The sequence below is a fragment of the Bombina bombina genome, chromosome 5, assembly GCF_027579735.1.
Source record: "Bombina bombina isolate aBomBom1 chromosome 5, aBomBom1.pri, whole genome shotgun sequence".
In the NCBI taxonomy this organism is placed as follows: Eukaryota; Metazoa; Chordata; class Amphibia; order Anura; family Bombinatoridae; genus Bombina; species Bombina bombina.
In genome coordinates, this window is record NC_069503.1 from 401,290,968 (window position 1) to 401,309,709 (window position 18,742).

At 37.7% G+C, this 18,742-nt stretch overlaps 1 long non-coding RNA gene across 1 annotated transcript in view; it reads right to left on the reverse strand.

Annotated features, from left to right (window-relative positions):
- LOC128659354 (uncharacterized) overlaps nucleotides 1-17,712 on the reverse strand; it is a 114,602-nt gene extending 96,890 nt beyond the window's left edge. The window contains exons 1-2 of the long non-coding RNA XR_008402343.1: nucleotides 17,653-17,712; nucleotides 16,519-16,588 (exon numbers count right to left, since the gene is read on the reverse strand). This is a non-coding gene — a long non-coding RNA (uncharacterized LOC128659354). The remainder of the gene's footprint in view (nucleotides 1-16,518; nucleotides 16,589-17,652) is intronic.
- Nucleotides 17,713-18,742: the final 1,030 nt, after the last annotated feature.

Genomic DNA, 18,742 nt, shown 5'->3' on the forward strand with positions numbered 1-18,742 from the left:
AAAAGTACTTAAAAGGTAAAAGATTAAAAACAAAATATATATATATATAGGATGTGATATTAAAATGTATTAAACAAACATTTTATTAACATAAACTGACAGTTAAAAATACAGTTAAAAATAGATTCAACAATCTAATGGATTGCCCCATACAATGTCCAAGAAGTTATGTCCTATGTAACATACAAGTGGTTAAGTCCCATACCAAAATGTCCAAAGCAAATGTTCAAGGTTAATATCCCAAAAAAAAATAAAAATGATAATATGTCCAAAGTTGGTGTAAAAATAAAAAAGGTGAAAAAATGTAAAAAATATAAAAAATATATTAAAAAATATTTTTTGAAAAGATGAAAAAATGAATAAAAATATATAAAAAATATATGAGTTGTGATCAGCAACCCATATGGAAGGAATATAATATATGTGATAGTGAATAATTCTCGTGAGGTGTACACCTAAAAAGTGTGTATAAAAATGTGTGTATATAAAAGGGTGTGGTAAAAAATGTGTCATAAAAAATGTGTCATAAAAAAGGATTCAAAATCCTGGTGAAATAAATAAAGTCCAAATTGCTCCAAAAATGTGTATATAATTCCAAGTATTCCAAATGTGAGTGTAGAAAGTGCTGGGTTGATGTTCCTCTTCTTAAAAGGTTATCAAATGTAATGGGATATCCTCCTCCTGACCAGTCTTGAGAAAGGTCCCTGAGGACCGAAACGCGTTGGCTATACACTGGTATTGCAGCTCAGAATATATCTGGTGAGTAGAATACTGTTGTTGTCATTCTAAAGTGATTTTATTGCACTATGTCTATTTTCTGTACACTTTTTTAGGTACAGGAGGATATCCCATTACATTTGATAACCTTTTAAGAAGAGGAACATCAACCCAGCACTTTCTACACTCACATTTGGAATACTTGGAATTATATACACATTTTTTGGAGCAATTTGGACTTTATTTATTTCACCAGGATATTGAATCCTTTTTTTATGACACATTTTTTATGACACATTTTTTACCACACCCTTTTATATACACACATTTTTATACACACTTTTTAGGTGTACACCTCACGAGAATTATTCACTATCACATATATTATATTCCTTCCATATGGGTTGCTGATCACAACTCATACATTTTTTATATATTTTTATTCATTTTTTCATCTTTTCAAAAAATATTTTTTAATATATTTTTTATATTTTTTACATTTTTTCACCTTTTTGATTTTTACACCAACTTTGGACATATTATAATTTATTTTTTTTTTGGATATTAACCTTGAACATTTGCTTTGGACATTTTGGTATGGGACTTAACCACTTGTATGTTACATAGGACATAACTTCTTGGACATTGTATGGGGCAATCCATTAGATTGTTGAATCTATTTTTAACTGTATTTTTAACTGTCAGTTTATGTTAATAAAATGTTTGTTTAATACATTTTAATATCACATCCTATATATATATATATATTTTGTTTTTAATCTTTTACCTTTTAAGTACTTTTTCACATGGTTTTATATATATTCTTTGTGTAACACAATATTATATATTAACCTTTATGTATACACATTCCTAGTCGTGGACACCATCTTTAGCAACCCAACCCTCATCTGAGGGTAGTGTAGCGCTGTATCTTGGCATTTCTTTTTACTCTTAACTTTTGGAGTCTGGTTGGGAGACTCCGCCTATATCAGATATAGCTTGTATGGTATTATTGTGGCGCTGATAGATATACATTCATTTGAACTAATAATTGGAGTAAATTAGAAAGTTACTTAAAATTGCATGCTCTATCTGCATCATGAAAGAAAAAAAATTGGGTTCAGTGTCCCTTTAAAGGACTATTAAATGTAGTAGAATTGCAAAATCCAAAAAGGCATAATACAAATACCTCTTACTCTGACTTGCAAATCTGCTAAATTTGAAATTTCCTTTTATTTCCCTGCTCTCTGTGTCATGTGACAGCCATCAGTGAATCGCAGACTCATATACTGTAAGTATACACTTTTATCTCTTCCACATGCTCAATATGAATTGGTGCCTCAGAAAGTGAGCATATAAGAAACTGCACAATTTGATTTTTTTTTTCTGTACAAAATTGCACGCTGTATGTGAATCGCTAAAATTTAATTTTAACTTTAGAGTCCTTTAAATTTTATGACTGAAGATTAGCTTAATTTCAGTTGCTCTATATTGAGTGTAGCATATACATAACGTTTCTGTTATTTATTGAGCAGATTTTAGTTTAAACTATTTAAGACTGTGTATTGATTTTTTTACCCAACTTCCAGTGAATATTACATAACCAAGCTTTGCAAGGATTTAACTTTTTTAGAGTACCTATGTTTACAGACACTTTGAAAGTTTTCCAGCATATTCACCTAAGCTAAGGTCATCTTTAGAGTGCCAATTTAACACTGCAAGATCAATTATCTACATCTTGAAAGAATTATTTTCATCAGAGGATGCAGCAATTTTCTCAGTAAGATGATCAATTTTCCATAAACTCTAAACTTTTCACATGCTACTGTAGCAAGATTTCAAACAGCATGACTAAGCTGAAAATAACCTCTTGTACAGGGTACTGTTCTCTGAACATGCTTCCTGACTCTGAAGGTGAATGTTAATGAGCATTACTAGCATTTGTTTCAGGTCAGAATAAAAAAAGGGATCATAAGTTACATCTTTATTAAGGTGTATCTATATAGTGCAGTGTGAGTATGAGCAAAATGGTGTTAAACAGAATATTGTTACCAGTTACTGAGGTTCCCTATTAATACCCATTGACTAAAATACTGAGCTACAGGGTTGCACACATTATGGAGTAGATCTCACAGGAAATATAAGCAAAGAATGACTGAATAAGAGATACTTTGTATCAGGGCAAATTTGCAATTCTTATATGGTTACTTATTATATGTGGAAATTCATTCATACAGAATTAATCAAGACACATTAGTATTAAGCTTAAACTATCAGAAAAAGGAAAAATCGGACCTCAAATTATAGAGAATCCTCAAAAGACAGGGAATACAGCACTCTTTTTATATGTCACAAAAACGCTTATTTTATTGATACAGTTCCAAAGTCCTGAATTGAAAATCAAAAAGCGTAAATAGGTGTAGTAAAGAGACATTTCACATACATATGCCATTCAGAAAACACCAAATGCAGTCATGCCCGATAAATGCACATTTCCTATATAATAAAAGGCCAAGTGTGTTTGTCCGAAGCTGTCATGTGCAGTAGAGACTGCGCACAAGGACAAACACACCTGGTCTTCCAACTGACCTGGCGTTGTGTGGTGGAGTGGGCGTGGCTGGGGTGGTTGCGGAGTGGGGGTGTCAAGACGGGTGTGACGTGGGCGGGGCCGGATGGGTGCGATGTGGGCATGACCGGGCGTGACGTGGGCGGGGCGGCTGCAGAGAGACAGAGAGCTCTAAAGAGGGGGGATAGAGAGCAGAAGAGGGTGGATAGAGAGAGCAGAAGAGGGGGGATAGAGAGAGGAGGGAGAGAGACAGCAAAAGAGAGGAGGGAGAGAGACAGCAAAAGAGAGGGGGGAGAGAGACAGCAAAAGAGAGGGGGAGAGAGACAGCAAAAGAGAGGGGGAGAGAGACAGCAAAAGAGAGGGGGAGAGAGACGGCAAAAGAGAGGGGGGAGAGACAGCAAAAGAGAGGGGGGAGAGAGACAACAAAAGAGAGGAGGGAGAGAGACAGCAAAAGGGGGGAGAGTGTGCAAAAGAGAGGGGGGAGAGTGCGCAAAAGAAAGGGGGAGAGTGCGCAAAAGAAAGGGGGAGAGAGCGCAAAAGAGAGGGGGAGAGAGCACAAAAGTGGGGGGAGAGAGCGCAAAAGAGAGGGGGAGAGAGTGCAAAAGAGAGGGGGAGAGAGCGCAAAAGAGAGGGGGAGAGAGCACGAAAGAGAGGGGGGAGAGAGCATAAAAGAGAGGGGGGAGAGAGCACAAAAGAGAGAGTGAGAGAGCGCAAAAGAGAGGGGGGAGAGAGCGCAAAAGAGAGGGGGGAGAGAGCGCAAAAGAGAGGGGGGAGAGAGCACAAAAGAGAAAGTGAGAGAGCGCAAAAGAGAGGGTGAGAGAGCGCAAAAGAGAGGGGGGAGAGAGCACAAAAGAGAGGGGGGAGAGCACAAAAGAGAGGGGGAGAGAGCGCAAAAGTGAGGAGAGAGAGCAAACGAGAGGAGAGAGAGAGAGCAAACAGGAGGAGAGAGCGCAAACGAGAGGGGGGAAGAAAGAGCAAAAGAGAGGGAGAGAGACAGCAAAAGAGGGGGAGAGAGAGCAAAAGAGAGGGGGGAGAGAGAGAGCAAAAGAGAGGGGGGAGAGAGAGAGCAAAAGAGAGGGGGAAGAGAGAGCAAAAGAGAGGGGGAAGAGAGAGCAAAAGAGAGGGGGGAGAGAGAGAGAGCAAAAGAGAGGGGAGAGAGAGAGAGCAAAAGAGAGGGGAGAGAGCGCAAAAGAGAGGGGGGAGAGAGCACAAAAGAGAGGGGGGAGAGCACAAAAGAGAGGGGGAGAGAACGGAAAAGTGAGGAGAGAGAGCAAACGAGAGGAGAGAGAGAGAGCAAACAAGAGGAGAGAGAGCAAACGAGAGGGGGGTAGAGAGAGCAAAAGAGAGGGAGAGAGACAGCAAAAGAGGTGGAGAGAGAGAGAAAGCAAAAGAGGGGGAGAGAGAGCAAACAAGAGGAGAAAGCGCAAACGAGAGGGGGGAAGAAAGAGCAAAAGAGAGGGAGAGAGACAGCAAAAGAGGGGGAGAGAGAGCAAAAGAGAGGGGGGAGAGAGAGAGCAAAAGAGAGGGGGGAGAGAGAGATCAAAAGAGAGGGGAGAGAGAGAGAGCAAAAGAGAGGAGAGAGAGAGAGAAAAAGAGAGGGGGGAGAGAGAGAGAATAAAAGAGAGGGGGGAGAGCTAAAGAGCGGGGAGAAAGAGAGAGCAAAAGAGAGGGGGGTAGAGAGAGAGAGCAAGGGGTGGGACCGCTGTACTGCATAAAATGGCCCATGTACACAGGCTTTAGGACTAGTATCCTATAATGATTAAGGGCTCCATGTACTAAGCCGTCAATTCATCCGTCATTTTAGACGCGGATAAACTCGCCGTTACTCGCCGCGGGCGAAATGGTGTCCGCTGTCACTATGTACTAATAATCCCCCAATAAATAGACAAGTCTAGCCCGCCGCGAGCAGTGGCGGATTATTGATAAATTTGATGCCTCGCTCGCCGTGACTAAGCTGATGTACTTAACTTTCAGTTGAATTGTCTGGCCAATTATTAACACGTGACATGCAAGGTGTCACGAACATCATAGTAGTCGCGGGAATAGAATTTTGCTCCTATAAAAGTTCAACTTATCTAAACAACTTTATTATTGTTCAAAATTTTTTGAAGAGTGTTAACAGAGCGATAACAGATAACAGAGTGATAACAAATATTTTTGTAATATTTATTTACAATTTGGATATGGCTTCATCTGGATCTGATAATATATAAATATTAATATAAAAATAATTATAAAGATTGACAACTATACAATACAAATTTAAAATATAGATTACTCTTTAATTACAGTCGACAAATTTGGCGCAATTTATGTTCATGGAAATGAGAGACAAATTAGACGCCAGTTATGCTGTACAATGCTGATATTACTGCCTTTTATATATGTCTAGACTGGCGTCTAGATTGACTTTCCTATTGTTTTGTACCTTGCCCGCCACCTAAAAGGTGGCGAGGCAAAAATAACGAGGTGGGAGCGGAAATTGTAGCGAGCGGACAAATAGATTTTTTAGTACATTCGTTTTTGGCGAGTTGGTGGTCAAATGTGTCTAATTACAGTGAAAAATGGAGCGGTAGCGAGGTTTGGCGGATAAGTACGCTCGCAATTTTAAAGATGCGAGTTTTAACATAATTGACGGCTTTGTACATATCAGTTTGCGAATTTTGACGCGAGATTTGTTGCGGGTAGCTCGCTGACTGCTTAGTACATGGAGCCCTTAAAGTTGATCCACTCATCTAAGTCAACAAGACCTTGTGTGCACACAAAAAAGTGTAGGCAGTTTGTATTAGAGACTTATAGTGGCCAGCGCTGGTACACTAAAACAAAATAAAAAAAGCATGCAGTTTTAGAAAGAGTCCAGTTACATTCATAGGGAACATAGGGAGCAAAAGAGAGGGAGAGAGACAGCAAAAGAGGGGGAGAGAGAGAGAGAGACAGCAAAAGAGGGAGAGAAGGAGCAAAAGAGAGGGGGAGAGAGAGAGAGCAAAAGAGAGGGGGAGAGAGAGCAAAAGAGAGGGGGAAGAGAGAGCAAAAGAGAGGGGGGAGAGAGAGAGCAAAAGAGAGGGGGAGAGAGAGAGCAAAAGAGAGGGGGGAGAGAGAGAGCAAAAGAGAGGGGAGAGAGAGAGATCAAAAGAGAGGAGAGAGAGAGAGAGAGATCAAAAGAGAGGGGGGAGAGAGAGAGAATAAAAGAAAGGGGGGAGAGAGAGAGCAAAAGAGCGGGGAGAAAGAGAGAGCAAAAGAGAGGAGAGAGAGAGAAAAAGAGAGGGGGGAGAGAGAGAGAATAAAAGAGAGGGGGGAGAGCAAAAGAGCGGGGAGAAAGAGAGAGCCAAAGAGAGGGGGGTAGAGAGAGAGAGCAAGGGGTGGGACCGCTGTACTGCATAAAATGGCCCATGTACACGGGCTTTAGGACTAGTATCCTATAATGATTTAAAGTTGATCCACTCATCTAAGTCAAAAAGACCTTGTGTGCACACAAAAAAGTTTAGGCAGTTTGTATTAGAGACTTATAGTGGCCAGCGCTGGTACACTAAAACAAAATAAAAAAAGCATGCAGTTTTAGAAAGAGTCCAGTTACATTCATAGGGAACAGATTCTGTTAATCTGTGCAGCAAAGTGTCAAGTTATCTTCAAAGTTAGTCACAGGTGTAGTTTCCTTTTAACACGCATATCATGTAAATAGAAGCAGGTAAGTATACTTCATGCAATAGTCAGTCAATCGCCAGTCAAAGATTCTGAGTGTTAAACTTCTATTGGGTGCTTAAGATACTTGCCATAAGTTAGTTTGTGGCAGGGAATGTTACCTTCCGCAACTCGGCTTCTTCGGTCCCACCACTTCAGTGGCGACAGGATACATACATCCTACCTGATAGCCTTTATTTCCTCCACTGCTTCCAATTGCTTGGTTATCCACACCTTCCTTAGACCAGACTGCAGGACACCCTCTGCACCTGTCCTGAGATTACTCACAATGATTCTTCGATGCTGTATACTGCTGCTTGTTCGCTTTAGTTTTGACTATAAACTGTTTCATTCCAGTCCAGGACTACTTTAGCTTGACTCCTTCAGACACCGCATTCGGTTAAGTTACATACAAACAAACCAGCCAACGCGTGTTTCACCCATAATCCTTTGCAACAAGGACTTCATCAGGGCTGTCAATCATCATGTGAGTCATTCTTTTAACAAGTAGACTCCTCCTCTTTTCACTTTGTTGTTATTTTTGAAGGTGGATTGCTACTGTCTCTAGTATTATGCTCACCAATTGCTATTATTAATTAGCAATAGTAACTTTAACAATTTTTTCTTTCATTCAATCTACAGCAAGCATTTCATACCTAATATACATTATCCTAAACAAATTGTGTAAATATACATATTTATATCAAAAGTTTTTTTATATATTTTTTCTATATTTTTATTTTTGAAAGGGACTTTTAGATTCCTATATAGCGTGACATTTTTCATGCCATCCACTATATTTAAATATCATTACAGTATCACAACATTTTATTTGTACATGGTCTTATACAACATTCTTTTTAACTTACATTTACACATTTCTCAATGTAGTGTTTCTTTTAAGTTTACCAGTTTTTTGTAAGTCTATCGACCTTATTAGAAGAGCCTCAAATGAGCTATATATTCAAAATGTATTTCTTATTTACAGAAAGCTTGCAAATTCTAATTTTTCGTTCAAACCACTAAGGGACAGTGTTTTTGGAACATACATCCATTTTGTTTCTTTTTGTAATAGACACTTGTCATTGTCCCCCCCTCTTCCTGATACAATTCCCCTATCGATACCAATGAATTTCAATGTAACCGGATTCGATTCATGACATTCCAAAAAATGTCTTACCACACTTGTATCCTTTAGAGAAGTAATGTTATCCCTATGTTCTCTTATGCAATCTTTTATCAGCCTTTTCGTTTTTCCAATGTAATACCTTGGACAGGAACAATAGAGAAGATAAACCATTCCAAAAGATTCACAGTTAGTGAAGTGTTTAATCTGATATAGTTCCTCCCCTGTACTAAAGGTTTTAGTCCTTACCATGAATGGGTAATATACACATTTGCTGCATGGAAAATTGCCTTTTACTTTATGAGAACTCAACCAGTTACCCATGTGGGGGGATCTCACATAATTACATTTCATAATTGCATCCTTCAAATTTTGTGTTCTCCTTGCTGTCATAAGAGGAGTTGGGCCCACTACTTCTTTCACTCCTTCATCTTGGAGTAAATAATGTCAATTCTTTTATTATTATTTTTATTATTATTCTATGTTTTAATAAGGATTTTGTGTATGAAATACTTTTTTGACATATGTATGCCTGCTGTTTACAATGAGTTAATTTCTAATTGGATCAATATGTTCACACACACCTGAGTGTGTGTGTGTGTCTTTCTGAAGATTAGGGATTGGTCATTTGTTGTATATAAGCCAAAAGTCTCATTTAGTTAACAGAAGCCTGATGAAACAGAGATATGAGAAACGCGTTGCTTACTGTCAGCTAGATTACGAGTTTAGCGTTATGAGTGAAAAAGCAGCGTTATGCTTAATAACTCTGCTTTTTCCCTACCGCTGCTATTACAAGTCTTGCAGGTATAGGTGTACCGCACACCTTTTTGGCCGTCACGCAAAGTCAGTACCGCATTTTTTAAAAAGTCCTTTTTCAATGGGACTTTCATCGCGCCGGTATTACGAGTTTTGCCTGGGAGGCCAAAAAGTGAGTGGTACACCCTATACCATCAAGATTCGTTCCGCTATCTAAAGTCAGTAGTTATGAGTTTTACAGCAAAAACAGAGTAACTGCCACACTGAAAAGGCTTCAAAGACTTCAGAGAGAGTGGCTGGTGCAATAAAAAAGGACTTTTAAAAATCAGGTACATGGCAGGCAAACATCCTGACTAGTTTTGTGCTCTCAAAAGCACTTAATCATAGGTTTAGTTCCTATGATTAAGTGCTTTTGAAACTAGTCAGGATGTTTGCCTGCCACGTATCTGATTTTTAAACTGTTTCACTAAAAGTCCTTTTTTATTGCACCAGTCACTCTCTCTGAAGTCTTTAAAGCCTTTTCAGTGCGGCTGTTACTCTGTTTTTGCTGATTTATTTTTGGTCCTCCTGGCTGTTTTTACAGCCTGCACCCCTGTAGCTAAGTTCGGATGGAATAGTCCTGTTACTGCGCTTTATCGTCATACAGCCTCATTTTGGATCTGCAGCGGCGGATGGTGTGTTTAAAGTTATGCATTTTACGCTACAAAGCTGTACCATAAAACTGATAACTAAAGTGTTAAAAAGTACACTAACACCCATAAACTAGCTATTAACCCCTAAACCGAGGCCCTCCCACATCGCAAACACTATAATAAAAATAATAACCCCTAATCTGCCGCTTCGGACATCATTGCCACTTAAACAATGTATTAACCCCTATTCCGCCGCTCCCCAACATCGTCACTACTATAATAAAATTATTAACCCCTAAACCGCCGCCCTCCCGCATCGCAAAAACACTATTTAAATATTATTAACCACTAATCTGCCGTCCTCCCACTCCACCGCTATAATAAACCTATTAACCCCTAAACCTAAGCCTAATGTAACCCTAACCCTAACACCCCCTAACTCAAATATAATTAAATTAAATCTAAATATAACCTACTATTAATAACTAATTCCTATTTAAAACTAAACTTACTTACCTGTAAAATAAACCCTTTGCTAGCTACAATATAACTAATAGTTATATTGTAGCAAGCTTAGGTTTTATTTTTATTTCACAGCTAAGTTTGTATTTATTTTAACTAGGTAGACTAGTTAGTAAATAGTTATTAACTATTTAATAACTACCTAGGTAAAATAAATACAAAGTTACCTGTAAAATAAAACCTAACCTGCCTTACACTAACACCTAACATTACAATAAAATTAAATAAATTAAATTAACAAAATACATTTATCTAAATTACATAAAAAAAATAAACACTAAATTATACAAAATAAAAAAGAAATTATAAAAAATAAAAACGAATTACTCCTAATCTAATAGCCCTATCAAAATAAAAAAGCCCCCCCTCAAAATAAAAAAAACCCTACCCTACACTAAACTGCCAATGGCCCTTAAAAGGGCCTTTTGCGGGGCATTACCCCAAAGAAATCAGCTCTTTTACCTGTAAAAAAAATACAAGCACCCCCCAACAGTAAAACCCCCCACTCACACAACCAAACCCCCAAATAAAATCCTATCTAAATAAACCTAAGCTCCCCATTGCCCTGAAAAGGGCATTTGGATGGGCATTGCCCTGAAAATGGCATTTATCTCTTTTACATTGCCCAAAACCCTAAGCTAAAAATAAAACTCACACAATAAACCCTTAAAAAACTTAACACTAACCCCCAATGATCCACATTTTGAAGACCGGACATCCATCCTCATCCAGGCAGCAGAAATCTTCATCCAAGTGGGCAGAAGTCCTAATCGAAGCCGGCAGAAGTCTTCATCCAAGCGGGCAGAAGTCTTCATCCATCCATCTTCAAGCGGGTCCATCTTCAAGACATCCGGCACGGAGCATCCTCGTCTTAGGATGGCTGTTGAAGAATGAAGTTTCCCTTTAAATGACGTCATTCAAGATGGCGTCCCTTACATTACAATTGGCTGATAGAATTCTATCAGCCTATAAGAATTAAGAGGGAAAAATCCTATTGGCTATTGCAATCAGCCAGTAGGAATGAGCTTTAATCCTATTGGCTGATCCAATCAGCCTATAGGATTGAGCTTGCATTCTATTGGCTAGTCCAATCAGCCAATAGAATGTGAGCTCAATCCTATTGGCTGATTGCAACAGCCAATAGGATTTTTTCCCCCTTATTCCTATTGGCTGATAGAATTCTATCAGCCAATCGGAATGTAAGGGACGTCATCTTGGATGATGTCATTTAAAGGGAAACTTAATTCTTCAACAGCCATCGTAAGAAGAGGATGCTCCACACCAGATGTCTTGAAGATGAACTCGCTCCGCGACGTATAGATGAAGATAGAAGATGCCGTCTGGATGAAGACTTCTGCCCGCTTGGATGAAGACTTCTGCTGGCTTCGATGAGGACTTCTGCCTGCTTGGATGAAGACTTCTGCCGCCTGAATGAAGATGGATGTCCGGTCTTCAAAAACTTTAAGTGGATCGTCGCGGGTTAGTGTTATTTTTTTTTAAGTGTTTATTGGGTGGGTTTTATTTTTAGTTTAGGGTTTTGGGCAATGTAAAAGAGCTAAATGCCATTTTAAGGGCAATGCCCATCCAAATGCCCTTTTCAGGCAATGGGGAGATTAGATTTATTTAGATAGGATTTTATTTGGGGGGTTTGATTGTGTGGGTGGTGGGTTCTACTGTTGGGGGGTTGTTTGTATTTGTTTTTACATTGTAAAAGAGCTGATTTCTTTGGGGCAACGGCCCACAAAAGGCCCTTTTTAAGGGCCATTGGCAGTTTAGTGTAGGCTAGGTTTTTTTTTATTTTGGGAGGCTTTTTTATTTTGATAGGGCTATTAGATTTGGAGTAATTCGTTTTTATTTTTGATCATTTCTTTTTTTATTTTGTATAATTTAGTGTTTTTTTTGTTTTGTTTTTAGTAATTTAGATAATTGTATTTTGTTAATTTAATTTTTTTAATTTTATTGTAATGTTAGGTGTTAGTGTAACTCAGGTTATGTTTTATTTTACAGGTAAATATATATTTATTTTAACTAGGTAGCTAGTAAATAGTTAATAACTATTTACTAACTAGTCTACCTAGTTAAAATAAATACAAACTTAGCTGTGAAATATAAATAAACTATTAGTTATATTGCAGCTAGCTTAGGGTTTATTTTACAGGTAAGTAAGTATTTAGTTTTAAATAGGAATTATTTAGTTATTAATAAGTTTTATTTAGAATTATTTTAATTACATTAAAGTTAGGAGGTGTTAGGGTTACGTTAGGGTTAGACAGGGTTATGTTAGGGGTTAATATATTTATTTAGTGTTAGTGATGTGGGAGGTCAGAGGTTTAGGCAGTAATAACTTTAGTATAGTGGTGGCGGCGACATTGGGGACGGCAGATTAGGGGTTAATACATTTATGTAGGTGGCTGCGACGTTGGGTGCGGCATATTAGTGGTTAATAAGTGTATTTAGGTGGCGGCAACATCGGGGGTGGCAGATTAGGGGTTAATAAGTTTAATGTAGGTGTCGGTGATGTCGGGGGAGGCAGATTAGGGGTGTTTAGACTCAGGATTTATGTTAGGGTGTTAGGTTTAAACATACATTTTTTTCCCCATAGACACCAATGGGGCTGCGTTACGGAGCTTTACGCTCCGCAATTGCAGTTGTTAGGCTTTTTTTTAGCCGGTTCTCCCCATTGATGTCTATGGGGAAATCGTGCACGAGCACGTCAAAACACCGCTTTGGGTGCGGTATGGAGCTCAACGCAACCATATCGCCCACACAAGCCGTTTTTTTTGCAAACCTGTAATAGCAGCGCTATGAAAGGTGAGCGGTAACAATAACTTGCAAGTTATTAGCGAGCCAGCCATAACGCAAAAATCTAGCTGTGTGTTTTTAAATATCAGAGTCATATTTTTTTTGAGAGTCTGAGCTTTTTTCACCCATCGAGGACACCTGGGATACCGGTACTCACGTTGGGCCAGTGAGCTGGGACACTGCAAGTTTCCAGTCTGCTTCATTTAGCATAATTGGGTGCTGCTCCATTTGTGAGTATTCATTAGTTGTTTCTATTTACACCATTCTGGTCTCTACTATATCACACTAGTAGGCACCCCTGTCTTGCTTTTCACAGAAGGAATTTGTATCCAGATCGAATTTTCTGACAAGGAGCCGACTTCTATTGGGTGTGATTGTGAACAATAATTCTGATATTCCATCAGTTCGGTTTTGGAACCAGGATCAACACCATTAAGGTCTGAGTAACCTTTGGATTCACCTAAGGACTGGTATCCTGAACAGTTAAGATCCATTAGGACTATTGTCCACTGATCTATTATGTGTTATTATACAATTTAAGCTGACCATATTGTCACATATACTAATAGTTGTTTTGTATGTATTTTATTCATTTTTGTATGCTATCTTATTGCGCCCCCTAGAGTTGACACATTGATTGTGCATCAACATATTAAGAGTTTCTGAAACTTAAAGGAATCACTACATTGAGAAATGTGTAAATGTAAGTTAAAAAGAACGTTGTATAAGACCATGTATAAATAAAATGTCATGATACTGTAATGATATTTAAATATAGTGGATGGCAGGAAAAATGTCAAGCTATATAGGAATCTAAAAATAAGAATAGAGAGAGAAAAAAAGAAAAAACGTGTAAGCACAATTTGTAGTAATACACTTAATGTATTTTAATTTTGGTATACATATGTATATTTCCACAATTGGTTTAGGATAATGCATATAAAGAGGCCTATCTATCATGCTCCGAATGGAGCTTGAAAGGCCATGTTTCTGGCTGCTCCATAACCCTGTTGGCCTGCTCTGATGAGGCTGACAGGAATCACCAGAATTCAACCCGATCAAATATGATCGGGTTGATTGACACACCCTGCTGGCGGCTGATTGGCTGCGAGTCTGCAGGGGGCAGCGTTGCACCAGCAGCTCACAAGAGCTGCTGGTGCAATGCTGAATACGGAGAGCGTATTGCTCTCCGCATTCAGCGAGGTCTTGCGGACCTGATCCGCACTGTCGGATCAAGTCCTCAAGATCTTTAATAAATTGACCTCTAGGTGTGAAATGCTTGCTGTAGATTGAAAAAAAGAAAAAATGGTTAAAAAGTTACTATTGGTAATTAATAATAGCAATTAGTGAGCATAATACTAGAGACAGTAGCAATCCACCTTAAACAATAACAACAAAGTGAAAAGAGAAGGAGTCTACTTGTTAAAAGAATGACTCACATGATGATTGACAGCCCTGATGAAGACCTTGTCGCAAAGGATTATGGGTGAAATGCACGTTGGCTGGTTTGTTTGTATGTAACTTAACCGAATGCGGTGTCTGAAGGAGTCAAGCTAAAGAAGTCCTGGACTGGAATGAAACAGTTTATAGTCACAACTAAAGAGAACAAGCAGCAGTATACAGCATTGAAGAATCATTGTGAGTAATCTCAGGACAGATGCAGAGGGTGTCCTGCAGTCTGGTCTAAGGAAGGTGTGGATAACCAAGCAATTGGAAGCAGTGGAGGAAATAAAGGCTATCAGGTAGGATGTATGTATCCTGTCGCCACTGAAGTGGTGGGACCGAAGAAGCCGAGTTGCGGAAGGTAACATTCCCTGCCACAAACTAACTTATGGCAAGTATCTTAAGCACCCAATAGAAGTTTAACACTCAAAATCTTTGACTGGCGATTGACTGACTATTGCATGAAGTATACTTACCTGCTTCTATTTACATGATATGCGTGTTAAAAGGAAACTACACCTGTGACTAACTTTGAAGATAACTTGACACTTTGCTGCACAGATTAACAGAATCTGTTCCCTATGAATGTAACTGGACTCTTTCTAAAACTGCATGCTTTTTTTGTTTTGTTTTAGTGTACCAGCGCTGGCCACTATAAGTCTCTAATACAAACTGCCTAAACTTTTTTGTGTGCACACAAGGTCTTTTTGACTTAGATGAGTGGATCAACTTTAAATCATTATAGGATATATGTGCATGTATAGCCTATACATAGGGCATGACTGCATTTGGTGTTTTCTGAATGGCATATGTATGTATGTGAAATGTCTCTTTACTACACCTGTTTACGCTTTTTGATTTTCAGTTCAGGACTTTGGAACTGTATCAATAAAATAAGTGTTTTTTTGACATATAAAAAGAGTGCTGTATTCCCTGTCTTTTGACGATTCTCTATACTTGTTTTTGCTTTTTCTGATAGTTTAAGCATAATACTCTGTTTATGGGTCTGCACCAATTAAAGGTTATCAAGCCGTTTCTTTTTAAACACTTTTCTGAAGAATATAAACGCTTAAAAGACACATATGTATCTCTAAAAAACACAGAACTGAAATGAAATGTTAAAAATCTGTTTACAATGAACTTAAAACATATAAAATGACATCAATTAATTACATTTCTCGTTATGCCAGGTATCGGAAAATGTCCACAGACCAATGGTCTAAAAGTGATTCAGTCCTGGGACGTCTCCCAAAAAACACTTCAAATATCCACCATACAATCCACTGTTAAATCCGGATAAGTATGTGATATTGTCTCTATGTCTCCTGGGCTACGTGTTATTATGTTGAAAGTCAATGGGCCAAAAAAACAGGTAACTCTGTGATAGTCAGGTACTCACCCCTATTCCAAGCTATAGCCAGTGGGTAAGTGAGCGGTGTGCCTTGCTGTTTTAGAGGAATCTTCTGGGTTAGCGTGTCAGCTTCGGTATGTGCTTCTCCTTCGCGGCGGCCATGTCTTATGACGTCATACGCCAACGGCTGCAGGACAGGTCTGCAGTCTTTGACTGTTTTATACCAGGTGATCCTGCTCTTAAGTGCAGCGTACACAGGTACCAGTGCCAACACTTTCAATAGTATGGTGAGAGCGTATCCTTTGTGAGAATGCTTCTTTATCTTTGTAGATTGGCCAAGCTAAGCAAAACGGCTGTAAACGTACTGCCACTCAATCCTCAATCGTATCAACACGTTTCTCCCGCTTAGGGACTTTTTCAAGATGAGTTTGAGTTGTGGCTGCTCCCCTTAAATACCTTCTAAACTAAATAACTTTTAGACCATTGGTCTGTGGACATTTTCAGATACCTGGTATAACGAGAAATGTGATAAATGTATTGTCATTTTATATGTTTTAAGTTCATTGTAGACAGATTTTTAACATTTGAATTAAATTCTGTGTTTTTTTTAGAGATACATATCTGTCTATTAATTCTGTATGATTGAATTTCCACAAATATTAAGTAATCATATATGAATTGCAAATTTGCCCTGATACAAAGTATCTCTTATGCAGTCATTAATCACATATATTTATTGTGAGATCTACTATGCTTTTTAGCGCCCTTCCTATTTTTCATTTACTATTTATCATATTCACATATCCTTAGGAAGAGGTTTGTTTGGGAGAGGCAGAGAGTAAGGAGTATAGCGCTACGCTAATATATTCTTAAATACTTACATACATTATGGCCAAGCACACAATGAATTAATGATTCCACCTACCTTATAGATTCACTGTATTCTAGTGCTTATTCCCCAGCAGCTCTGTACTTTGGCACATTGTTTTGTGTCCCTGAGAAAAATACGGATTGGAAAGTGTGAAAAACCCGCTACTTTTGCTGTAGTTTTTGCAAAAAAACCCCACAAAATGAACAGCCCCTATAACAAGTAATTAATCGACCAAATGCATGAAACGCAAAAATATGAATCATTGGTTATTCTACTGTAATGTATTTTGTATGTGTTTTGTGACACTTTTTTGTTTTGCAAAACAGTTAACCAGAGCTCTGAGGATAATCATTCTAGCGTAAATTACAATTACTTTCAACTTCTAAACTCTACATGCACAAACAGCCGCGATAAGCCCCTTATCGCTCACGCGTAACTGTTATGCGCCACTCGTAATCTGGCCCATAATGTTCTAGGGTGAGATGTGCAAAAATGAATTTGATATGTGCACTAATTTAAATGCATTTAACAGTTATATAGTTTCACATTTTTAATTGTGTTTTCTTGTTGTTCTATTTCAAGAAATGTACTATAATACTCTGTTAAAGGGACAATAAGCCCCTAAAATTATTTAATGATTTAGATAGAGCATATAATTTTATACAATTTTCTAAATTACTTCTATTATTAAATTTGCTTAATTCTCTTAATATCCTTTGTTGAAGGAGCATCAATGCACTACTGGGAGCTAGCTGAACAATAACAACATACATATATGCTTAGCTACCAATCAGAAGCTAGCTCCTAGTAATGCATTGGTGCTCCTTAGCTTCCCTAGGTATTAATTTCAACAAATAATACCACAAAACAATGCAAATTAGATAAGTGAAAGAATTTAAAAAGTTTAAAATACCATGCTCTATCTGAATCATGAAAGAAAAACAAATTGGGTTACATGTCCCTTTAAAAAATAAATGTTGCAGTTTCCCTCCAGACAATAATTAGGATGCAACCACATAAAAAAATCAAATTTTTTCTGTAGGTAAAATCCACAATTCATAAATTAAATTTAGTGGAGTTTTCAAAACAAATCATCATGTTTTAAAGTGCATTAGTGGAAAGTAAACTCTATGTTACCTTTAAAACAAATCGAATGTACTAAAGCTGAATTGATTATACATACAGTACCTTACATTTCTGCTTGTGAGAAAGCCTGAAAGCACAACGTACACAAGGTCACAGCTGAACTGAAATAGTTCTGATTATTGAAGAGGCTGTGGTATTAAGTACCCATGTATATTTCATCTAAAAATAGATATGAAGAGATGCTGCCTAGTTTAAGCGTAAAATTGAAAACAGATATAACAAATGTCTGAAAATAACCTTGTATGGATTTTGGTTTTAGCTTTTCTTTTTTATGTCTTCAGATGATGTGTTACAGTGTGTTATTATTCCCGTTTATGCTATTTTCAAAAGTTTCATCTCTTTTATATGCTTTATTTTTTGTTATCATTTGACATGCATTTTACAGCTGACCATTTTTTTTAAATTATTTTTTTTTCCCCTGTTTCCTTTTGAATGTCGTCAGGGAAGCCATAGGCCTTCATTAAACGTTAGGCAAAAGAAAACCTTAATCTTGCGTAGTTTGTGATGAATATGGTCAAAAAACTCAACAATGGCACTAAAATGGATGAATCCATAATGGTCTTCATCTTAAAACTGGTACTTACTATTATATCTTGTTGTTATATAAGTACTATATATATATATATATATATACAGTATATATACATATATATATATATATATATACACGGTATATATACATATATATATATATATATATATATATATATACGGTATATATATATATATATATATATATATATATATATATATATATAGGTCACCTAAAGCAACCTATCAACTGCCATAAAAAGGAGATAACATTAGAAATTAATAATGGGGTTATATATGGGTCAAATGCCCCACCAAAATTTGAATAAATATATAGGGGCCGATTTATGAAATGGCAGGCTAACATAATTCACTTCCCGACATTAACATTGCACAACTATTTTTTGGTGAAATGCTTGTGCAATGCCGCACCTGCACATTCGCGGTAATAGCGGCTGCTAGCAGGAGGTATCAATTATCCCGATCGTATAGGATCAGGATGATTGCAGTCCGCTACCTAAAAGGAGGCGGACGAGATAAGGAGCAGCTGTCTTATGATGACTGCTTCTTAACTTGTGTTTCTGGTGAGCCGGAAACATTG